Source organism: Pezoporus wallicus, unplaced genomic scaffold (assembly GCF_028554395.1).
Source record: "Pezoporus wallicus isolate ANWC-B61680 ecotype Strahan unplaced genomic scaffold, APGP_CSIRO_Pwel_v1 scaffold_6885, whole genome shotgun sequence".
NCBI lineage: Eukaryota > Metazoa > Chordata > Aves > Psittaciformes > Psittacidae > Pezoporus > Pezoporus wallicus.
The window spans coordinates 3,380,531-3,406,060 of record NW_026638858.1 but is presented as its reverse complement, the minus strand read 5'-3'; the positions used below and the strand labels follow the sequence as shown (position 1 = coordinate 3,406,060).

Sequence of the window (25,530 nt, the reverse complement as noted above, 5' to 3'; positions counted from 1 at the left end):
ATGCCCTTCATTTTAAGTCTCACCCCTACCAGCTGGAGCATTGTATATGTATAATACTTTGTTGTCCCCTGTGCTGAGCACTTGGAGGCAATAATAGGGTCCTCCCTACTTTCCATGGACTTCAAGTGGAACTGTCCAACTAAGCAGTCGGAAGTACTGAGGCATGTTCTTCTTCAAACTGATTTTACTTTTTCATGTCGCTTTCTGTTTCTGAAAGAACATGGTTTTCTTTTTCTTTCATGAGGGTTTTATGATATCTATAAATCACCATTTTTCACAGTCCCTACAAGAGTTGTCTTTGACCTAGAGCTCATTTATTAAATTGTTTGTGACACTACAAACACACCCTCATATCATTTTCTCCCTGGCATGCTTTTGTTCAGTAAGCATGCATGTGAGGGAGGGCATATTTTGGCAATGATACCACAACTCCCTGGCATGTATGTAGGATGAAAAGTTATTAAGGAGAAGAAAGAAAATGAAAGTTGAAAGCAGTAAGGGGTGTTGTACTGTATATCACTTGGTGCAGCATGTGCATTTGCCCTCCATCACGTGGCCAAGTTGCTGGACAAATGCTCCATCCTGATGGTGAGAGCTAAGCCAGACATTGATGCTTTAGAGTCAAATTTGATCCCATCAATACCTGGTTTTGGATTGCTTCCCTTTGCTTACTGCTTGTGAGTTAATCCTCTTTGTGCATCATCTCATTTTGTCCTAACTGGCAATATTCTGTTGTTTTGTTTTTTTTTTCATTCCAGCCACATGTTGAGGTTTGATGTCCCCCTCGTCCCCCCTTTAATCATATCTGTGAAAGTGAAAATGGTCTGTGGTCACACAGTGTCTGTGGTCTGGAGACTCTGTAGGATTCACACAGTCTTGGCACATGGTTCACTGTCTGCTGGTATAATAGAAGCTGTTAGGTTGCACAGCAAGTTATAGGCTTTAGTCTCCATTATGCTCAGTGAAACAGCCATCTTTTTCTCATCACAGATATCATTAGCTATTATGTACTGTTTCAGTCACTCAATGGAGGTATCAAATCTTCCACTGAATTACCAAACAGGTCCATTTTCCTCAAACATCAGTCCAATTTAACCCTTTTTCTGACTACATGGGAGGTTGCTCACAGATCCAGTGCTGCACACAGTAATTTCAGTTTGATTTTGGTTTTGTCTCTGTAGCTGCATCCTGCTTTGTTCTGTTCCCAAATTAGGCCTTTTTCTCAACTGCCAGATGCTTTGTCTGTTCTTTCTAAAGAGCACTCATAAAGTGGGCAAGCTGCAAGGGCACAGTTGGTTTCTCAATAGCTGTGGTGTGTTAATTAGATGCAAACCTTTAAGCCTCAGCTACCCATGGACTCTGCTGCAAAGTTACGTGGCTTCTGCTGGAGAAGACAGGGCAGACAGTGCCAGAGGGCTCAGATGGTGCTTAAAAGCCAGTCACTGCTGCACTGGGCTAGTCTAGCCTGTAGCTCCTGAGCCACGGGTGCAAATGCTTTATAGTTTCTACTGCAGGAGTTGTCATGGGGCAGCAGGGATGCATTTAGCAAGCATTGCTAAAGTGTCTCTGGGACACCTATATAGCCTCAGCTCTGCCCCAGCCTCTAGGAAAGCAGTGGGACCAGTGCGCCATTGCTGTGGAAGGTGGTGTATGTGTTGTGGCTTTCAGGATGGTGCTAATTGATGCTGGTATGTCTGCACAGGCAATGGCAGGCAGGAGAGAAACCAGCCTCCCTGTGGTATTGCAAGTGCAGGACCAAGTACAGCCCCACCCATCGTGGCGCTAATATTACTGTTGGCATTTGCACTGAAAGGTTTTCATGGGAATATAGCAGTGTGGGTTAATATCTGTCTGTATCATGGAATGATGCTGTTTTCTAGTATACTAGGAAGTAGGATTCATGAACTAAAGCTGGACTTTATCAAAAGACACCGTTAAGAAGCTTTTACAAGGTTGCCAAAGTCTTAGATGCATGTTCCAAGATCTCCAGAGCCTTCCAAAAAGTTTACAAGAACTTCTTTGTGACAATTTAGTGCTGCTGCTTTGTCCTCAGCTAGAAAAGCAGATGCTTAACAAAAATCGAAGAGCTAAAAGAAATAGAGGTTGGATATTTACCCCAGACATACTCTTGTTTTGTGTGGAATGTAGAAATGTTTTACCTGAATGGTTTCATCGTTGTGTGTGTGCATGTGTATCAGAGAGGAAGATAACTGAGTTTTTGTGAGTGGGTGTTCAGTTTTGGCTAACAGGATCCCATTTCACTTAGAATTTGGAAAAACAAGTGACAACTGCAGGACTTAAAGATCTATCAGGTTTGAATGTTATAATGATTGCACCAGAGCAATAGGTGTATATATTGGTCAGACATTTTGGGGGCGGGGGGGGAGGGATATACATTAAGTTATATGAATATTTAGGGATATTAGAGGCAAATAACATCAATTTCCTTGAAATAAATAGTACAAGATAAGTTGGAAGAGGCACTGTGTGTGTAAGAGGGACACAATACAAAATAATTACTTTACCAAGATCATGGAATAGTTGCAGCAGGCATTTTTAGCAGTAGACCTGTCTATTTACTTACTGTGGAACTGTATTTCATATTCTTTTTGATAAAATAGAAGATTATCTCTAACATTACTGGGGAAGCCTGAAAAGATTAGAAATGCCACTCTTCTAGCCAATTAAAAATAATACCCAAGACATGGAAATAAAATACTTTTGTTCTCAGAAGCCACTTGAGCAATTTCATCAAAAATCCTTGTTTCTATCATAGCTGCTTTAAAATCAATATAGTGAGCTCAATTGACGGCTTTGCACAGCCACCACCACATTTGCTTGTGTTGCAGAACCTGATGCTCATCTCCCTTGCTGAAGAGGCATTTAGCTTGTGGCAGACAGCTTAACTGCATGTTATAATGTATGAAACTAACATTGTGTTGTTTAGTACAGTCATTGCTTTTAAAAAAGTTGAAGGGGGATTAAATAGAAAGGAAATATGGTAATATTTGAGAATGATTTTACTAGTAAGATTTTCTTAATTTGCTTAAAATCAAAGACATGATTCTTAACATTTTCTCATATATAAAATGTGAAATATTCAGCAGAGCAGAAGTTTTAGTCTTTTGGAAAGCAACATCTCTTTACAATCCCCATTATCTAATAGCAGCTGTTCCAGGCCATTAGGTGGTTAATATGTGTGCCAGAAGAGAAAAAACATTGTCAGGTGTTATAGCTGGAAGTGAAGGGATTCCAGCTTCCACAAGAGTTGTGCTTTGAGTCTATACATTTAGAGTTTATAGGTATATACATGCAGTAGGAGGAAGGAAAAAAGAGGATGTTTGAAGAGCCTGTGTTTTTCTTGCTTTCTTCAAGAAGTTTCCATTACTTGGTCATTAATCACTATGTAATTTCTGTGATTGGGAATGACTGAGTTATGTGTACCAGGGAGATTTTACGATAGTGAGAATTTCAGCCTGCTGTGTTCAAAAGGACTAATATGACTTAAATATCCATGTCCTGTTTAATCTCTGTTACAGCTGAACATATTTTAGGTCCTTTGAAGTTTTATTCCAATTCTCTCACATCAGACACTTCAGTCAGTTACAATTGCTTCCAATCTGTGCCTGCTGCTTCTGCCTGTGGAAGACAGCAGGCACTTTGCTCTTGAACAAAAACATTTGTGACGTGAATCATAGAATCATAGAATAGTTAGGATTGGAAAGGACCTTAAGATCATCTAGTTCCAACCCCCCTGCCGTGGGCAGGGACACCTTATGCTAAATCATATCACTCTCACCTCTCACACCAGACTCATGTGATTCTCTTAGCAAATGCCAAGACTGAGTAGAAGTGTTAACTCTGTCGTGTTTGGTGTCATATAATCCAGGATTTATGTGAAAGGCAGAAGGCTGAAGTAATTTCAGTAGTCTTAGATGCTCTGCTTCTAGCTGTCCAATCAAGTCCCATTTTCCAAGTGATTTTCCAAGTGAGCAAAGCCCTGAGAATGGCATAGCAAGGCTGAGGGCTGAGTTTTCTTGCAATACTGGGAAAACCTTCTAGCAGATTGCATTTAGTTTTCCGCTCCTAGCTCTGTGCCTAGTGCTGCACCACATATTTGGATTGCTTTTCGAAAACTGGAAAATAGGCTTTGCTTAAAAAAACCCTAAAACAACCCAGTTTCAGATGGTCTGGGCTTCCTTTGTCTCAAATAATCTGAGTAATTTTTATAATCTGAGAGAATAGACCTGCAATTTTACAAAATGACCTAAAATGGAGAAATGCCGCTTTTGGACTGCATCTGCAGGTGTTGCTGGGCTGGCAGGCATCCATATACCCTTCCACAAATGCCTGCTGTGGGACTTTCCCATTTTCAGCTTCAGTTTTTGCTCTTCTGCCTCTGTTGGCAATTTACTCTGTCTCTGAAGCTACCCACACACATACACACTGGTGGGCTTGTTCTTTAGATGAACGTTGCAATGTGTAGATAGTGTTGACAGAGATTTTCTGGTTTTCTTTTTTTCTTACTTCATTTGCATAGGTGTTCCTGTCTTCAGAAGAGGTGCCTGGGGCCATTGAACCAGAGGACCTGTATATCCCCAAGAGGTTTTATCACTAAGGAAATGTTATTAATGAGCTGTCTCTTAAGTCTTCCACTCTGTCCTGGTTGTTTTTCTCCGTAATTGCTAGGTGTACTCTTCCAGGGAGCCCTAAACTTGCTGTCTGCTTTTTCTGAAAACGTTATTAATTAAGCAGGAAGTTGGATTACTGGCTTGAATGTGTAGGTGCCCTTGACACTCCAGAGGGTTTGCGCAGTGATCTAGGTATTGTTTATACATGGCAGTCTTTTTTAATTACCTTTGATTCTAAGTTTTCAACAGTTCTTTCTTGTCTGCTACCTGTAAGCCTGACGTGATCATACAACTGGGAAAATGTAAATTTGCTCTCAGGCAGAGCTGGATAAGCTATTAAAGACATTTACTTATGAGTTGTTTGACCAAAGTCATAAAATGTGAAAGCAGCGTTACAGAAACCATGTGAAAATGTAGCGTAAGTTTGGAAACCTCTGCTCTTGTTGACCCCACTTCAAATTGTTTCAAAGGAGCACATGCCTGTTAAATAGTGTACCAGAGTGAGAGAGGCAGCAGCATTGTTATATTTGCTTAATTTTGATTTCAAGATTCTCTTTTTTTCTTTCCTGAAAGTCAAATGGTTGGTGATGTGCCTGGGGCTGCTTCCATCTCTCCTCCTATGTGGTTTGTGTAATTTTTAGAAGGTAGGGGTGACTCAATTGTGAAAGGCATCTGTCTTGTCTTCAAAGGGTTAAACACGCCAGTTCCTGTAGAGCGTTATTCCTGCTGCTTTTAGTGATGTCATGTCTGGGTGGAAGTGCCATGGAAGGGACTGTGATACCAAACCATGCTCTTCTAGTTGCACATATGGTGCAACTGTTGATTACAGAGAAGTTATGTCACTAGTTAGGGCTGCTGGAACCAGACTCTTTTGCCGTCACTCACTGCCTCAAGAAACTCATGCCTGGACAAGCACATGTGTTAAGTTAGTGAGGGAGGACAAGAGCACTGAGGATGTGTCTGGGGATTTGCATGTATCATTCGCAATCAGAAAGTGTGACTTTCATTTATATGTCTTACAAGACATCATTCTTATTTATCGTTTCCAAACCTTTCATCAACAGTACTTATCACAGCTCTTGCCTGCACAGTGATTTCCTTTCATCAGATCTTTGAGCAGAGCAAATGCTACTTCTACAGTCTGCTTGGATGCCTGCTCACTGCTCCAAATTGCCTTGGTTCTGTGTCTTTTACCCAGCATTTTCCCTACTGACTTCAGTTTCTCCTTATCTTCTTTAGGGAAAAGATCCTAAGGAAGTTTTGCTACTGACTTTGCCTTTGCAGTAGAGATTGCCCACCTGAACGTCTCTCTTTCTTTGCAGGAGTAAATTTAAATATTTCCTTCGAATGGGTTTATTGCAAGAACTTAGGATGATGAATCCATATAAGCTATTCCCTCAGCTTTTTATGTTTTATTTATTTGGCATTCATTTTTCATCACACAAGCATTACTGCACTTGATTGCACAAGCATTATTTAATCCTAAGCCTGTGTCAGACACTTCAGGAAAAGGTGCAGAAAACCTAAACTGGGCAATTACTCTGAATCATTTACAGTTATCTGGGGATGTTAAGGCCATATGCATAAAGCAGAGAGTAGTGTTTCAGTTCTGTTGAAACCAGTGTGGGAAGCTCTGCGGACTCCAGTAAGATTGGTATTTTGTTGGCAATTTGTGCCAACTCTGGAGGTTAAGATAGTAATTTTTCTCGAAGACATGTATTCCTATAGCTTGGAGACTTTGTAGCTCTGTAGTTTTAAAGATACAGTTCCCTCTGTTCAGTCCCTAATGTTATCTTAATAGGTTACAGGGATCTTTCAGTAGTGTAACCTTCCCAGTGGTTATGACCTAATTTGTCCTTCCTGAATGTCATCCCATTGATTTCTGTTGCTCTGCCATGCTCAGGAAGTGCTGCTTTTGTCAAAGCCTTCTTTTACTGGCAGGTATTCCAACTCATCTGTTTTAGCACTTGAGGTTCTCTTATTGGTATATAGGCCCTTATTGCTTCTATTTCTGGGTGTGTGCCTCTTCCCTCTTTTCCCCCCATTCACTCTCCATACTCTCTCCCCCCCCCCCCCATTTGTTTTGTTTTTGTTTTTTTTAATTCAAGACCTCTAAATACCCAAAAATAACTAAAATTTACCTCTTCCATTTTGGTCTGTTTTCCCTGTAGTTCACTTCTGCGTATTCAGTTGTCTCTTGGTTAGTGGCTCAGAATTTTAGAAATAATCTTTAGCATTGTGCAGTAGGGAATGTGTTAGTAAACAGGAGACTCTACCCATAAACCTATTCAAATATCTTACCAACTCAGCCCTTAAAAGTGAATGCTTGCCATTCTAGGAAGAGTTCTATCAAGCCTTCAATGAAAGCCTGTTTTGCTGGAATACACAGGAACTTGTGATGGAGTTATCTGGCAGATACCTTCAGTTGGTATAATCAATTGCAGCATTCCTCACCTTCAAACTAATCAGACCTGATTTGATGTAAACCCCATGTATCTGGAGTGCACATGAGAATCAGGTCAGGAAAGATTGTCCACAGTGGGTCTGATTAGCGCATGCATTTTAGCTTGGTCGGTGCTCCTGGATTTGCAGTGGAGGTTGTGATTGATATACTGTTCCTTGTATGTAGGAGAGCTTGTCTATGCAGGCACTTGTCTGTGAAGGCTTTTATTTTCAGGCTTTTGCTGCTATCATCAGATATGGTTTCACTAAATGTGCTCAGTTATAGTGAAAGATGCATTAAAATGCATTTAAGCAATAGTTATGTTTGACTCTGCAAAATCTAAAAACAGTTCCTTATGTTTGCCACTTCCTTTCCCACATGTCCACCTTCATTAAATATCACTGTTCTTCACCTATTCAGGAAATAGCAATTAGGCACATTTATTTGGTAAGGCAAGGAGCCCCTGATCAAGCAAAGCACTGCATGTCTGTGAAATTCCAGGTCATGCAAGGACAGTGAGTCCTGTGCAGCGGGCGATGTTGTCATGATGCTACTGTGGTGCTGTTTGCTGCCTGGTTGCACAGGTGGGGTGAGAGGGCCATTTTCCTGTGGCAGCTGCCAGTCCGTATCACATCTCAGTGTGTAATGAAACTGCATGTCAGAATGCACAGGAACGTTGCAAAGGGTCTTCAAAATTTTGCAGTACAGACACCCACAAGTGGCAAAGCTGCCTGTAGCCACAACAGGCTGAATAAAAGGGAAGCCCCATACGCCTTCTTTGCTCTTCCACAAATGTGATTCCAGAAAAGAAACTGGTGTTCTGGTTTTGTCTTCAGCCGTTTCTTTTATCTGTGTTCCCATTACAGTGAGACACTGTGTCACACAACAGACAAGTTGAATCTGATATAGGTGGAGAAAAAATGAACAAGCCTTTTTTTCATGTAAGTCCCCAGTGAAGAAATTGCATAGTCAAAAAGTAATCTGTGGAGGTTTTGATTATTTTTTTCAGCCAACTTTATCAATTGCTCTAATAAAGGCTGTGTTTTTTTTTCTTACACCGTTAGACTATTATGGCTGTGTTAGCCACTTTATTATAGTAATACCTTCTACTTCTGCATACATAGGTAAACTGGTGCAGAAGTTGTCTTGCAACATATTTTTTCTAAGCTGAAGTCCCTGCTCCCTGGGGACTTATCGAGGTTTGCTAGAAACATGTTTGGCAGGGTCCTGGACAAGGACTCCCCTTCTTTTTCCCTAGATTACTGCCTGAAAGAAGATAGAAGAAAAACCTCACAGATGCTTACTGCATTAAATAGAGAGCTTTCCCTGTGAACTGAAATCTCCTATAGCTTACTTTTTTGATTCAGTAGTCAGTTATATTTGGTTTGTATTTTGGAATTAGAGGGCAGAACAGATGGCAAACCCTCTGTTTAAGCTGAAGTGTACCAAGTAACCCACAGTGCCTGGTGCCTTGTGTCTTGCTAACCAGAATTAAGAGAAAAGTTGTGCTCCCTTTTCTCATCCTCACTCCCAGAGCTTTATGTGGAAATGGCGTTAGCAGAAACATTCATCAAATCTCACTTAATAGCAGCACCATTCTGCTGCTGCTCAGGCCAGCAAACTAAACCTGGTTTAGAGTAGCTAACATCAGGAAACATCAAATATCATGAGGAGGACATCAGGAAATGTTAGATATCATGAGCAGAAGCATCCTTATGAGACAGACACTAGAAAGTATCCATTTCAGCAGCCTAGGCATACATATGTCATTAGAAGTGAAGGCTTTGGCCAAAATATAAGTCCAGCTTGGAACACTTCAGTGATTCTTAAGTGACAGTCTTAGTAAAAGCATAATCTTGCTCCTTGATGAATTTCAGTACGCAATACAGCTTGACCACTTTAGTATCCTTGTATCTTTCAATGACATATGGAGGTTTTCATTCCTTTTGTGTTGCTGTTTTGGTTTGTTCCATGGATGAGGTGCAGGCAAGCCTCCATTTCAGCTGTAGGTAAGTTTTCAATTTTCCCTGCTTCAGCAAATTATTAGGAAGCTTCTATTAATAAAATATTTGCTTTTACTATAATATATGCTTTTATTTCTACAGAGAAAGTATAACAGAGCTGGTAGGGTATCAGATGATGCAGTACCTTGCCTTTGCTTTTTTAGAAGAGCTGACAGATGGACAGTCATTCCAGAGATGTAGGCGCATTCCCTTTCAGAGTAAGCAGAAGCAATGAAGTGGGAGAAGGCAGTAGAAAATGTGTGGTGTAAAGTTCCCTGATGTTGACTTTCTGAGATTCCTTTCCCTTATTACCCATTTAGAAGAGAGTTTATCTGATGTCAGCTGTAGGTTTAGACATGTGTGGGCACTAGCTGGCAAGTAGGAATTATTACCAGAGATGCTCCTGCATTCAGAGTTTACCTATGGGATAAAATAAAGGCTGGTTCAAACCTCTTCTTTCTCTGCCTCTTTGAATTCTTCTCCTATTTTTTTCCTTTTTCTTTACTGTCCTAACATTAATCTGTCTGTTTCACCACCATCCATCTATTCTCCTGCCTACGCTCTGTATCTTTTTAACAGCAGTTGTGATCTGTGAAGTCTTTATGGTATCATGATGAGAATTCAGAATGACACAGTACTATTCAGTACTCCTTCCCCCTCACCCCCTTCATTAATTTCTCATTCCTTTTCTTCTTTCCTTCTGCCAGTCTTTCTTTTGCATCCAGTTTTACATTTTGAATCTGAGCTGGTCCTGCTTTGAGCAGTGAGTTGGACATGGTGACAATCTGTATCATTCTGTTCACTGAAAAGCATTCTTTAAACTGCAGAGTCCACCACCAGCTTTACTAATCATAATCATCTTATGTGGAAATACCCACATTTTCATGTCACTGTATAATGGTCCTATGAAAAGACAAAACCCCCAAACCTGGAATTTATTTTGTACCAAAGTGGCATCTTGGATTAACAACAATAATGTTAGTTTAATGCTATACATGCCTTGATATCATAGAGTATTTTGTATGTCTCTAGTTAAAATTTAGGCCTTTGCATGATCAAATTATCATGTCAGCTGAGTGCTGATGATAGTCTATGTATACATTTATAATCCATGATATATTTGAGGTAACCCTGCTTAGCTTCACTCGTAATTAAAAAAAAATTGTATTTCCTGGAGTTACTGTCGCTGAAAGCACAGAGTCAGTGTCACAGCAAATGAATTGACAAGCGGTAACCATTTGAACCAAGGTGGATTGAGACCTTAGTTCAAAGGTACTGTGTTATGTATTCTGAATTGATCAGGGCCAGGCTTTCAGTGGCTGAATTTCTGTGGACAGATACTATTTTTTAAAAAATCTTCACTGAATACTGCTGTGTTCAATTGGTGGCCCTGTTGATATTTGTGATCTTTTTTTTTCTAGTGTGGCTTAGTAATCTGTGTGAAAAGGCATCAGAATCTGGTCTGACAAACAGAAGACAGCAGTAGAGGCTCCCCTGCCCCTCTGCTCTTGAGTTCAAGACTGATGCCGCTTTCCTCTGAAAGTAAAGTATTTGCTGTGTTTAAAATTTCTGTTCTTCCAGAGACATCTCACGCAAACTGGTGGGTTGTGACCTTAAAGCCCTAAATCACTTACTTAATACACACTCTTTTTGCAAAATCTGCCTCTAAACACACTTAGCCTTGGACAGAAAAGATCAAGAAACTCATACTGGTAAGCAAACATGGCTTGGAAGCTAGGTGACGTACTCCATGATCCCATCACTTACAAAGCTTCAATAGAAATGTCCCAGTTGTATTATTGTGTTCACAAATTAGACTGCCACTGCCAGGCAGATACACTTCCCCCAGCAGCCCTTTGCTTTTTATCCTCTTTTTTTATTTCTGTTTTTTAATTTCCCCTTTTTTTTGGGGGGGGGGGGGGGGGGGGTGGGGTGGGGGAAAGGGGCAGCAAGGCGAAAATGTTGTAGCAGCACTTCAGTCTGACATTCATGCAGCTATAAGAACTGTATTTTGTCAATTGCTCTCTGAGCTTCACTTTTTACATAGCACATTCTCAGGTTAAGAGAAGCTGGGGGAGCAGAAGATTGTTTCAATGATTAATATCACTGCTGGGCACCAGGATGTCAGAGTGCTGCTGCAAAAGAGATTAAAAAAAAAGAGGAGATTGAGGCCAGTTTTCTGCTGGATACCCAAAGGAGAGAAAGCCAATTTTTTTAAAGGTGTTGAGGAACCAAAATATAAAGTAGGTGTCTTCGTATCTGCACATATCTTTTAGGCCCATAATTATTTTCAGATTGCAGCCCCTTTTTACTCTTGAAAGATGCTATTATCCTATGGTGATTACAGAGTTAAGTAATACTTCTGACTTCAAAGAAATCTGGTCCTTTTTTATGGTGAGGAATCAGCACAAAACAAACAAACTGTTATTGTAGAACTAGGCAAAAAATCCTTAGATCTCTGCTCTGAATTAGTTGTAAAGGTTCTTGTGCACCATGCAAGGCAAATGCTGAGGCCCATTTAAAATGTTATCTTGCAGGAGTATCTCCCCTGTGTTTTCCATGTTTATCTGTGACAGTGCAGATAACAGAGATGGAAATGGACTTGCATGCTCAAACCTTCTTCATGTAACTGCACATTTTCTGCTGTATGAAGTGGTTAAAGAAGTTGGAAGTGACTTATTGATGTCTTCTATTTTTAGCAAGTAATCAGAACCGATTTATTCTCCTTGATAGGGTAGTGTATAAGAAAGCAGAGGAGAGGCAGCCTGGAGGGGTTTGTGAAGCATCTTACTAAGGATGTTTCCCCTGATATCCTAAATGTATTTAACTGTTTGTAGTAGTGTTTCTGTTTCCCTTCCTTCATTTTGTTAAAGCTGTGCTATTAAATATTTCTACTGATCTGAATACTGTTAGGATCAAAAGTGTTGTAAGCTACAAGAATGTGGTTATGACTGTAGCCCGTAAGCAGTTTTTCTGTGACACCATTCTTTACAGACTGGGAAGCTGATCTAACTTCCAGGACAGGGAATCTTCTTTGAAGGTGACAAACTCTTAAATGATTCTTCATGTTGCTTATGTAGGAGTATGGTGTTTTTCAATTAATTAACCAGTGAATGCCTGCAGACGCCCTAGTGCTTTCTGCCAGTTGGAAACTGTTCATGGATGGGAGAAAGAAAATTGCTTGTGCTGCAATTTTGCATGGACTTCGAAGGCGTGGGGCTGCTCTGCTCTCTAGAGGAAAGGCACTGTTCTCTGCTTCATTACATTCATTAAACTTCATTACAGCCCTTAAGTGTCTGCAGCAATGCTAGGGAATCAATACTGCTCTGCGTTTCCTCTGCAAGAGTTGTTTTCTGAGCTCTAGTGCACTCTATGGTACTACTGACCTAATCCAAAAAGGGTAAGATATACTTAATCCAACAGCTTCTTTGTCTTTGTTTCTCCCCACTAATCATGAAGGCCAAGTTCACTCTCAGGTTAAAGATTGAGCTTACAGGCAATTTCTCTGGGAATCCAGCCATTGCAAAGAATTGATTTCACCTGCCCTTCCAGAACCCTGGTATTTGCCTGGGCATGGGCATTCTTCAGTCCTGGTAATCCTCCTCCTCCTCTCCAGCCTTACCTCTCGTTGCAGAGCTCTTAGTTTCTGTGATGAATAATGCTGCCCACATGCTTGAGTTTTCCCCTGTCTGTCTAATAAGCAATCACTTAGTGCTGATGAGAGGGAACTGCCTACAGAAATCAATAGCTGACGTGTGGCAGCCCTCTTCAGGTGAAGGCAGCAGTGAATACAGATGAGAAGAGCAAGTCGCTTGATATGAAGACGATTTACAGACTACATTCATGTGGCTAGAAAGGAAAAGGTTTAGGAAAGGGTGCTATTTGAGGTGAAGAGGTGAGATTGTGCATTTCAGTGTCAGCAGGAGTAAGGGCTAAAAATAAGGCAGTGTAGATTTGAATATGTACCTACCTAGCATGTGAGACTCAGGTTTTATTTAAGAAACTGTTGCAGAAGAGTTGGCATCAGCCTTCTTGGTTACGGGTGTATGTGAGAGTATGGATTGGTTAAGGATTCTGGGACAAGCACTTGAAAAAATTCCAGAGGCACTTTCTTAGCACAGCTGGCATGGTGTCTGTGGATGTGAACCTTGGAGAGTGCCATGTTGCTTGTTCTTGGCATTATACGAGTTCAGGTTCTGTGTAGTTGTAATGATCCCTCCCAACCTTTAAAAATAAATCTGTGTGTTCACTGAAATAACTGTTTATGATACTGATCAGCTAGTGTAGAAGGGGAGAGGAGCTAGAAAACAGTGTTCCCCTCTTGTAGAATTGTTTCTGTTGATATTTTGATGCCATTGGATTATTTCCATCAGGTTGAATGCTTGTTATTGTTGTGAAGGAAAAAAACTTTCAATTTCCACACAAAGTTGCATTCAAGCCCACTGTTTTTTTTAGCTCACACAAGGAATAATTCCCTTATTCGTCCAAACTGACCCTGTCATGTTTGACATTGTTGGATTTTCTTTTACCAATGCTTTTTCTCTCTCTCCTCCTCTCTTAAGCCATTTTCTCTCTACTTATCATGCTGTAAAACTTTATCATTCCCTTAAGTTGTGATTGACTCCTTTGCAGCGAGGTGATTTACAACACTCTGCAATGAGCCTGTTACATGAAAATTAATTGTATTCTGCTCTACAATCTGGGTTGGGTGCTTTGTTTTGGTTTACTTCCAACTTGCAATTCTTCCTTCACCTTCTAACCTATTCTGTTGTACAAAAATAAATACTAGTATGAGTGCATATCATCCACTCCAGATAAAATCTTGTGGACTTTCCAGAGGACCCCAGTGAACTATTTCTTTGTTTTGTGCAGTGCAGATTGAATTTGTTCTTGTCTCCTAGATTTTTTTCCTTGACTTAGGGACCAATCTAATCTTCTCTAGCTTTTCAGTGACTCTGGTCAGGTTTTCTCCAGTTCTCTGATTAGATCTGACTGGGGCATTGTTTGTTCTACAGTGACACACTGTAATTTCATACTCCTTTTTTTGTATTTTTTCCCCTCCTGAGATACAGCATGATTTCCTCTGAGGTCTTTACATGTGGCTGCCATGCTGTGAACCAATAATTCAGCTGGAAATAAGAATGCCCTGGGGCTTCTTTAATGCATATTTATGCATATTTTAACCAACACAAGGTCTCATGATGTATCAAGAATTTCACTAAAGTTTCATCAGCTTTATCTTAGATTTTGATTTGCTCATTTCTTTGTTTTGATGTGTTGGATAGAGAGATTGGCATGTAAATATTTTGAAGTCCCTTGAAAGCACTTCTCCTCTGTGATATTACCAAAGAATGTACTTCATATTACCTTGCAGTAACACGAAGCAGTTGGGACAGCTCTGTCAGATTACACAGGCTATTTTAAAGACTCTACTGCATACTGTAGGTGCACAGGGTCTTATCCTTTACCTGGCTGTGCAGTTTCAGGGAATGGGGAAAGTCACAGTGACTCTATTTTACTTTATGCCCTGCACCATTCAGTGCAAAGCTTTTTTCAGGCAGCTTTTTGATAGCATAAGGCAGCTATAGCAAAAATACGTTTTCCTTTCCTTTGGCCATGCCTGGCGTTCAGGTGGCAAAACAGCAGATATGGTACCGATCACTGTAAATTATCCTCCAATCTTTTTCCTTGTTTAATTACATACAAGGCTTTGACAAGAATATTGTTGGTTTTGTTTGTGTTGTGCCTAAAGCAGTGGAATTCCATTCTTGGTTAATCTTCAAGCACTACTGTAATGATGCTGGCTATTAGGAATACTAAGATCTAGAAGTGAAGCCTCATCAAAAGCCAGTTAAAGCAATTGGAGAGATGCTGACTTAATTAGCTTTACTGTAGGCCCTTCTTCAAGTCTCCTGTCTATTAAATAAGAAATGATAGGGAAAAGCACTTACAGATTATTTTGTTCTTTTCTCTCTTTTATTTTGGCCACCATTTGCAAATGCTTACCTGTCCCAACTGTCTGTGCTCTCATTGCCACCTCCTTTCAGTTGGAAAACCACACACAAACTTGCAGATGTTTTGCTGTACTTTTTTACCCCGCTGGAACCCTGCAGGTAAAGGCATTGTAAACCACTATATTCTTCTTCCTTTACATGGCTCTTCCCAAGTGCACAGTGAATATTTTAAAGGCAATTGGTTTACTTCATTTAATGGATTTTTCATATATTCTAGAAATTCTGGAACAAGTACATTAAAAGTTTGATCCTGCAAGTCAATAAAGCTAGTTGTGTGCTTGCACACTTCTATAGAACCCAGAAAGAGTAGGGCGGGTGAGAGAGCATCTTCTCTGCCAGTGGAAGGAAGGGTTCCGTTTCTGGCATTGAAGTCTCAAAAAAGTTATTTTGAGACCTAGCGTTGTACCACTGGTTTCAAGGATCTTTTTTCAAATGCTTCAGTGGATGCACAATTACACATAGTCTATAGATTCCCTTTTCCTGCACTTCAGAAATCACTTAAGCCTTTTAGTGCCTCCCATTACGACAGTACAGTTCTAAATACTGAAAAAGGGCATAAGTGGGATCTTTACCAACTCTTGAAGACCTTATGATAAATGAGGCAGATTACGTTTTAATACCAGGCATTTTTAAAGAAGAATTATTACAGGAGTAGGCTCAGTTGGTGGAGGTATACATTTTGATGATTCCAGTGGGATGACATTTTTGTCTGCTGTGACGATTTTGCTTACAGAATTGTATTCCTAATGTCTTCGTCATCAGAATTCAGCTAAGGAGATGTCAGAAATTTGAAAGGCAGAAAGACGATCCAGTTGCTCTGAGAGTGCTATATTTAGCTGTGCATTAATGCATGTGATGAATGAAGACTTGTTTGCATCTGTGAAGTAAGCAGAGATACTTCTAAGATGTTCATGGAGCAAGTATATGAAATTGCTTGTCAAGAGTTAAGTCCTGTTATTTTCAATGAGGCTCATGCAACAAATTACCTGTCAGTGTAAAGAAGATTTTTTGATCCTCCCAAGGCATGCTTTGGTCTTTCTAGAGAGAGTGGAAAACCAGGATTCCATGTGAACATCCTCCACACAAAGAGGCTGCCAGTTTTTTATGGTTGATAGCAAATTGACTCTTCTCATCAATATTCTGCCTTTATCAGAGGAAAAACGTGTTTCCAGTATTTCATGTACTGACTTTGTAGTGAATTTATATGCAGTCTGTATGGTGTTTGAATTGTTGTGACTGACTCTATCCTGAGAAAAAAGTGTATGAGAGAGTGTGGTTGGTTGATGTCAGTAAGAGAGAGAGTGTACTTCACAGTCCTATAGTGTTGTCTCTTGTGGTGCCTTTGGCTGCATGGAAGTAGGAATCGTGCTATAATCATGAAAGAAGAGCTTTGTATTCACAGCTCTCAACATTTACAACACTCAAAATTAATCATGCTGGATAATACATTGGTTTTGATGCTTGGGAAACAGCTGAATGAAACCAGAACTTTCTAGAAATGCATTGATTAGGTCACCCAATGTCTACTACACCTTAGTGACTGCAGAAGGAGCATCCCTAACAGAAATGGGAAAAAAAGGCTTTTAAGTTTTTGGACTAGCAGGCTCAAAAGCATTGACTTGTAGGAGGTAATGGTGATATGCCACCCTGGAAAGTACTGAGCAAGAAGGCAGCTGTGCCAGGGCAGTGTGAACCACTGTCTAGTACTTCCCTAGGAGGTAGGATGGCAATGACCATTTTAACATAAAGAGAGCAAGCCTCATCTGACTGCTTGCTTTGAGATTAGAAATTATGTTGCTTTCAGAGACTTATTGGTGGAATCTAATTAAACTACTGAGAAAAAGAAGTTAAAAAGTGCCCTTAAGTGGATTTGTTTGCTGGCAGTTTGATATGAAATCAGGGGACTAGGAACAGATGATGAGCTTTTTCTTTTTCTATTTATCTTATTTAATATTTTTTTATAGTTTTTAAAGAGTAGGAACTACAAAATGCATAATACAGACTTCTGGCATCATTATCAATTCCTCCAGCTTTATTTTCTCTGTCACTCTGTAATGAGTAATGAACTAAGCTGGTATTAAAGCAAGCTTAACAAGCTATTGCTTTTTAAATTGCAAGTCTCCCAATATGTCCCTCTCCCTGTTATTAATTTTAAATAACTCTCATTTTTGTTGCTGCCTTTCTGTTCCTTGTGAATTTTGCATAATGTTTGTATTTACATACCTTCAGTCCTCCCAGCAAAAATGTGGTGATTAGGCTTTCTCTGTTACCAGCTTCCAGGACAGAACAACAAAAGACATTCACAGGCAATGAGAACTCAGAAAAAAACACAATCAATGTCAGAAATCTACTTTAGAGGCAAGCTAGTCTGTGAAATTCACTGCTGCATTGAAGTTGCAGAAATTCCTGAAAGGCAGTCAGAATTTCACATCTATTACCAGCCTTTGTAATTAAGCTGCTGAAAATATTGGTGAGAGTAAGCCTGAAGTTTCTCTCTCTTGAAAGCTATCTCTGGCCTGTAAGGAGGCAGGGGTTGAATCTCTGGAACTGGTCAACTGGCATTTCCATGCAGTTCCAAAAGGGTTTTATTGATGAATAATTCAGGTTGAGGTCAGAAGACATTTTGTGTGCGAAGAGCTCAACATAGTTTGGTAAGCGTAGGACAGAATGATGAATGCAATCTCATGTGCTCATATTTTCCATTTCCCATAAAATAAGAACAGATGATGACCAGCAAGGGTGGAAGGTAACATTTTCAGTGATGAATACTTGGAAGTTAACCTACTTTCACTTGTTATCTCAATGAAGATAGAAAAGCAGTGTCTAAGTGTGAAATGTGGGATCATGTATTTCTCTTTTTTTTCCAAGGGCTTTGCATTGAGGATACTTAGGTTTCTTGAGTCTCTTTAATTTCTGAGTTTCCTGCACATAATAGAAATTTAAATCTTAATGTGCAAAGAATTAAAACACCTATGGGGCTTAGAATCTTTTTTTTTTTTTTGTGTGGAATATATTATTTCACACTAGAATTTACTTTGCCTTCTCTGAAGCATTTGTCTCTGTTGGAGATAAGTTATAAGAAAAGGTGAATTGCAGCTCTAATTTGAAATTTCTCTACCTAAAAAGATAGTAAACCTAGCAGTGTGGAAAAAAAAGTGTCTTTCTAAAAATACAAGTGAATTAAAGGGCAAAACTTTTCAGAACATATTTAGATGCTTCTGTTGTGCTTAACATGTGAGCCTCCTTTGAAGGGCATTGATGTCTCAAAAATAAGATGCTTATATCTTGAATGTTGTATAAAGTTCTGGTGCCTCTCATCTCAGAAAGCCTCAAGCAACTGTAAAACATACAGAGAAGGGAGATGGGAAGATCAGAGATAGAGAATGGCTTCTATTTGAGAGGTAGTTAAATAAAATAGATCTAGTCAGTCTAGGAAACAGGTGGCTGAAGAAGAACTTAAAAGATTCTGTAAGGATTAAATGAGGGGTTGCATAGAAAATGGTGAATAAGGAACGCTTTCTTGAGGAACATGTGGCTAAGTGTGTGGATGTTGTTGCCACAGGGCATACTGTCGGCAGCATGAGTTAAAAAATCAAAAAAATTGGAATAAAGCCTATTAAAGGCTATGAAATATGAAGGCACTTCAGACTGTAACTCCCCAAGAGCTGGATCCTGAAGCAGATATGGAAGTGTTCCTGTATGTCACCTTTGTCCTTGCACTTTTTCTTTCCTCCGATGTAGCATGTGGTTAGAGATTCACCACTGTTCTGATGAATGGAAGCTTGTTCTGACTAGGTGCAGCCATTTCTGAGTAAAATATAGGGCTCTTACCTCCTGAGAAAAAGGCTGTGTAAAACTATCTCCAATTAGGCACAAAAGAATGGATGGGTTCAAATCTGTCTTTGCACTCTCGGCCAAAAAAATGCTATAGATTTCAGAGCATTAATTGTAAAGAATGTAAAGAATGTCACCTTGCACTGTGCCTAACCCCAGGAATATCGGGTAGATTGTAGATTAAGGTATTATTTGCTGCAGGCATAAGGACTGGAATTTAGCCATTATTTGAGCCAAAGAGAATACTTTATACCAAGTGACAGTGTTAGGTCAGTGATGCCATCTTATTTCTTGATGTAAGTGTAATCCCATCTAAAAATGGTTCTGTGTGTTTACTTGCCAATCAAGTAAATAGAACGTATTTAGCTAGAAAAAGGCCCACTAGCTTGAATACTTACTTACCCAATGGCTTAGTGTATGTAGATAGAGGAGTGGTTATCCTGTCAGGCTTTCTATGTACCTGTCAGAGTGTTTTGTTTCACAGTATACATATTTATACATTCAGATTGAAGACTTAAATGCAAAGGAGCTAATGCCAGCTGTGATATGTATGTACTCTCTGATGACAAGAATGTCTTTTGAAATAGAAAAACAATTCCCTTAAAACATGCAAAGAACAACCGTGTTTTGTCTTCACACCTTTAGGCAAATGTATAAAAGGAGAGGAGGGAAGAGGGGAGGGAGGGTTGCTCTTACTCTTGGGAGAGTTTTCAGCTTTCAGCCTGGCTTGCCCCTGGGCTAATAGAGCTTTCGCTACATAGCACCCAGCAGCCAAAATGCCAGGAGCACCTCCTCAGGAGCTGGACCCTTGGACTGATGTCTTGCTCAAGGTCTCTGGTTCTTTCAAATTTCACTTTTCAAGAGGGGCAGGGTAACAGAAGATACTTCACGTGTTCCTGGGCATTTTGTCTTGGGGCTCTGTTGTTGGCTTTTCACTCTGCAAGAGAGTTATGCCTGTGCACTACAGTACCTGCTTGTGTTAGATGTAGACTCCATGCATGGAGCAGATTATTTTAGAGTTGGGGTTTTTTTGCAGCATCACTGGTGTCTTGGCCAAAAATGGGCAGTGTTGTGAAACTTACAGCACAAACACTTAGGAAGAGAATTTCTGTCCAGAAAAATGTAAAAGGCAAGAAAAATTAGAAAAGGGGGTTCCCTCATGAGGGAACAGACCCTTCTGAGGTTAAATACCTTGCTAAGTATTAAATAGGGAGCATGTTCCAAAGAAAGCTTCAATGCAAGATTTAAATGCAATGAAAACGCAAGTGCTTGTTTCAGGTTTGCTGTTGGGTGTAGGCAAAGTAACCTTGCTACAGCTGAACCGCTTGCATTAGACATCTAGCACCAGCATTGATCTCAAAGGCTCTAGGGAGTGCTTGGCCTGGCACCTTCCCTTGCATCATTTTTCTGTTAGGTCATTTGGCAGGTTGATATGACTCTCAGTCTCTGCTCAGAAGAACCTGAAGTGGTCGCAAAAGTTGTGAATCTGCACTAAGGGTTTTCAGCAGGGTTATATTTAAATCCCTGCACAAATGCTTCTCCATGTTCTGCCTGGGTACAGCCACTCTGTTTGGCCTCAGATTTTGCAAAAGCACTTAAATTTATTCCCATAGAGAAAAATACGCAAATGAGGAAAAAGTAGGTATCTACTTATTCATAAATAATGGGGATCATCATTAGTAGCAATTTAGTTTCAAAGTTGCTGTGATGCTGGCAGAGGCAACCTCAGTCTCCAACCTGGATCAGAGTGGATTCAAAGGCATGGGGCTGCACTGTGGGTTGGCAGTGACAGCAATCTGTTGTGTCACTGCCTGGGCAGCGTGGCTGAAAAGCAGCCTCATAGTTACAACACATGCTGGGTCCAAACTGGCTTCTGCCAGTTTTCCCACCTGCCACTTTTTCCTGTTTTTTGCAAGGGATGTTGATATTTGTGTTTATGGACTTTCTGCCCAGATATTTAGAGTTATCGGTACAGTCTCCTTTCAGCGCTGCTCTCTCTGATGAATTCCCTGCTATATTTCAAAGATTTTTAAAATCAAATAATATGTATTTTAAAGTGTGGTTTTGATCAAGGAAGTGGCTAAGTAAAAATAACTCCATCCTTATTCCAGAATGGTTCCCTAGTGTGTTTTCAAAACATTTCATTATTTTGACAAATGCAAGTGTTTATGCTACTTCTCCCTGCAGACCTTACAAAACTAAGGGAGAGTGCCCTGCAGTCTTTTCTGCCTAGAGCATCTGCTGCTTAACTCGTAGGCACAGTCCTGAATATGCAATTCAGAGTCTTTATTACCTGTGCTGCTGTTGGAGACAGGAGAAATGTAGCATGATTTTTGCAATCTCAAAATGAGATTTCTGAACTGTCAGGGGAGAAACAGCCCATCACTGAGTTGTAAACTGAGCAACAACAGAATGAATTCAGGCTTTCTGCTGTTGCTTCTTTATAAACTGTTTGCTCTGGTGGTGGGCCTGTTGGTGTTCACAGAGCTGAGCATGGGCCCACATCAGAAGATAAGGGTAAAAGGTGTGTTTTATCAGAGCAAAGCAGTGCATAAAAATATATATATCTGTGGTGAAGAATTTGCTTCTTCCTCTGTGTTATCTTCTTGCTCCTGCCACAGAGGCTGGTATTTCTGCGCCTTTCAAAGTCTTGTGCTTCTGGAGAATGAACATCCGTGTTCATGGTTATATTGGCAGTAAGCAGAGCTGGAGAGAGTATACTGTGCTTTTTTTTCACTCCTACCACAAAGTGTGCAGGCACGCTGTGGCTTAGAGGCTGCATTGCTGATTTGAGATGGAGCTGAAATGTAAAATCTCAATTTCAGCCTGGATATTCAAGCCCCAGGAATTGGAGACTTTCTTGATGAAGGCTTTTGTTGCAGATCCTTGTGCAGATGTGATATAGCTGTAATGTCTGAATGGCTTCTGGGTTTGAGTCTTGGCATGACCCTTCTGCCTATGTATGAGCAGTGAGGCAGTTGTCTTCTGTTGGTAGCAAACTTGGATACAAAACTTCCCGAAACTAATAATAAATGCTCATTTAATGTGTCTCTGGTAACAGAAGTTTGGTTTTTTTTTTTTGCCTCTACTGATTTAGCAAGCTGCTTCTGAAGTTTTTTCAGAGCTGGGGAAAGGCAGAGCTGTCAATTCTAGTGTGGATCAGCCAACTAAACACTGTAACTTAAAGTACAAGCTAGGGCAAGATGCTGTGAAGTGGGTATGTAGAGGAGCTGTTTGTTTTAATTTTACCTTCTGTGTTATCCCTAGATTCTGAACTCTGAAGCTGATTGGCAGCTTTGTTCATCAGCATTTGGAGATAATATGGAGAGGATCCATGCCTCTTGCACTATCTGAACTCCTTCCTAAGAAGCATTTGTTAGAGGTGGTCAGGAAGGGTTTTTTGTTCTCATGAACAGTCTCAATATAGACCAAACACGTTTTCATTTACATTTACTTTCCTGTGCTTTTCTGTTGGAAAAGTGGGGGTAAAGGGTTTTGCTTTTCTTTTTTTTTTTTTTTCTTTGAAAAGGAACTTTTTAGGTTTTGTTTAGACTATGGCTTAGGGCTTTGCTGTGTTAAGATACAGTCTAATACTAAAATCTCTACAGTCCTGCTATCTTCCTCATATAGATGGACATTACTGTCCTGGTACTCCTGCATCTACATGTTTGTGAACATAAATCCACTTCAGGCAATTACAGAAACAGAAGTTGCATCAAGCTGAGATGCACACTCATTATTTAACAGATATCTAGTCCTTTACGGACTCTGACTGCATCATGATGCAGGGATCTTTTTCCTGGGAGAAGGTTTCCAGGTCTCAGCATTTGAATGACAATTACTCCCCTGTAGTCATTAGTGCTGCCTGAGGGAGATGACCTTACCGATTTAAACTATATTCAAGGAACAAAATTCTGAAAGAGGAAAGACCAGAATAGAAGCCAGTGTTTTCTCAAGAAGCCTCTGATCTGGGGTGTTAATGATTGTGGCAAAATAAACTGCCTATACATCGGCTTCTCACAGGTTCTTTGGTTGTTAATAAGTGTTAGATTTTCAGAGAAATCAAACAGAAGACAGAGTTTCACTCATGCCGCTCAATAACTATTAAAAAGCACAGGGAGAGAAAGAGTTACAAGAAAGGGAAATGATGTTACAGATGTGATTCTGTCACCATTAGCTGGTGTATTTTTACAGGTAGTTATAAAGTCCTTTCCAGTTTAGCACCATTTGTTTTAAGGTGAAAGTTGATTTAATGGCAAAACAAAAATAACTTGAGTTATGTTTGATGCCAACTAATTTGTGACTGTTTTGACAGTTTTTGAAAACCCCAGTCAGAGACCTCCTCAGGCCAGGCTTTCTACATCTTTAATAGAAAATCAGTCCTTAGCTCAAAAATGTTTGCAGATGAAGTGTCAGAGAGACAACAAAAATGACAAACAGATGGGAGGGTGTGCAAAGAAACAGCAAGCCAAGTAAGATTAGCATAATAAGCATCACAGTGAGGTTATTGTAATGCTCAGTAATTACACCCAAGTAAGAAACTGATGGGTGGTGAATTTCTTATTTTCTGCTTGAAAGTGACTGAGTTGTTTCCTGCTGTTCTTTGCTGTCTGTGTGCTGGGGTGTGGGTATTTTCAAATACCCTTCCTACTTTTTAGGTGAGGGAACTTCAATGCTCAGGCATGTTTCCTTGGGCTGCCAGATACCCGGCTTGATGGAAGTTCTATCCAGAACTGTGGGTGCTCTCAGCTTGTGGAAAGCAGTTCCCAAGATGATTTCAGACATTCTTTTGAGGCTTATGTTTCAATCTCTATATATTTTGCCTACTTACAAGTCAGTGTTAATGAACATATGAAAAATCTGTTGCCATTGGGAGAGGAATGAAATGCCTAGAGTGATCCAGAGATAAATGCTATCTACTCAAAATGCAGCCCTCCTTTTGTGGTCACATTTGGTGGTGTGATATGCCAGAGTGATGTTCTGCTCAGAAGGCAGCAGGTCCAAGAAAGGAAGTCTGTCCAGTAAATGAGGCCAGGCATGTGAGTGACTGCAATCAAAATGTGCTTTTTACTCCACAGACATCAGGACAGATGGCACTGAAGTTTATGAAATCAGGTAATAGGCTCTGGTGGAGAGAAGCATGTTAAACATGTCAATTAACCACAACTTGGAAAGCCCCCATTTGACTACTTGAATAATTAGATCAGGTTGTCCCAGTACTGACAAGTTGAAGGTCTGTCATAATTGCCTCTCAGAGTATAAAATACATAGTAGTGACAAAATAAGAGGGCAGGTTTTTCAGAATAAGATGGAAGTACATTGATAGTTCTTTTGATAGGTATGGCTGTGGGATGAGTTGCCTTCTGTCTATATGCTCTGCTGTGGATCCAGCAAAGCCTGACCCCAAAAATCCCAAGTTTCCTGCATGCATGTTTTAAGTTGAACTTAGTTCCTTTGAAGTAAGGTTGACCTGCACTCTTAGAGTCTCTGCTCCTCAGTTTCCTTGGCTATGCAAAATGTGCAGCTTGTAGCTGTGTTCTGGGAGAGCATTTTTTGAAAGAGGGAAGCCTGTCATCCTCTCTGTTTTTGGTTGTATTTTTGTACAGCTGGCTAATGAGTCCCAGCTTGTGCGGTTGTTATAACAGAGACCTGCAGAGTTGGAACCTCTGTCAGCTGCTAAGCTACTGCTCTTCACAAAAAGGAACATTTTCTGAAGTTCAGCAAATTCTTAGAGACAACAGGAGTTCTCTAAGGAAGTTCCATTGTCTCCAAGGCATGAAGTTTTCTCTTCTTGGCGGTAGACTCTCTTGGCTTCAGGTAGCTGATTGCCAACTCCCTGCAAGCCAAAGAGGAGGGAGTATTACAGAAGAGGTACAGCACAGAAACTTCATAGAACAAGTCATTTGAGAATTTCCCTCTAGTGCAAAAATAATATCTGAAGCATACCAGAGGTTTTCTTTCTCACCTTCTGGCATGTGAATGTCTTATTTCACCCAGTTCTTTCTTAGCACACAGCTTGGGCTTGTCTTGTTCATATAGTAGATAAATTCAGGGTATGTCAACTCTGACATGAATGTTGGGGTGCAATGAAGAGATGAGTACAATAAAAGAGTGGGCAGGGGTCTGACTGGCCAGGATGCACCTCCACTTTACCCCAACTGAAGCAAGCAGGGTCAGGCTGGGGATAGTAGTCAGGGTCAGCTGAGAGTCCAGGTCATTAGACATGTCCATTGTAATGAGGCTGGTCCAAGGGCAAGCTGAGAGTGCACGTCAGGGTCAGGACCATATCCTGTGACACCAGGTAGGCTCACAGTGGTGAGTGAGGCAGGTCTGAGGTGAAGCTGAGAAGTTAGTGCACAAAGCAAGGTCCACATAACAATGTCCATTGCCAGGCACGGGTGGGGCTGGAGACAGACAAGAGTGGAGGCAGGGACTGAAGGCTTCTGGCTGAGCTTAGAGTGAGGCCTTGGGCAGAGGAGGTGGAGAGATGCCCTAGGGGAGCCCAGGAGCCTTACACCTTGGCCTTGAACTTGCAGCATTTTGTATTAGAAAATCTGAGTTTCGCACCCTCTTTGCATCATTATCAGGTGATGACGAAAGGTTCA

General features: G+C 40.4%; 1 protein-coding gene across 8 annotated transcripts in view; it reads left to right on the top strand.

Moving 5' to 3' along the window:
• TSPAN4 (tetraspanin 4) overlaps positions 1–25,530 on the top strand; it is a 481,009-nt gene that overhangs the window by 270,112 nt on the left and 185,367 nt on the right. Inside the window, exon 1 of one of the 8 annotated variants that reach the window (XM_057412728.1) lies at positions 660–677. The exons of the other annotated variants lie outside the window; for them this stretch is intronic. The gene's annotated coding sequence lies outside the window, so the exon portion shown is untranslated. Of the gene's footprint in view, positions 1–659; positions 678–25,530 lie in introns of those variants that run through there. 8 annotated transcript variants of the gene reach the window in all.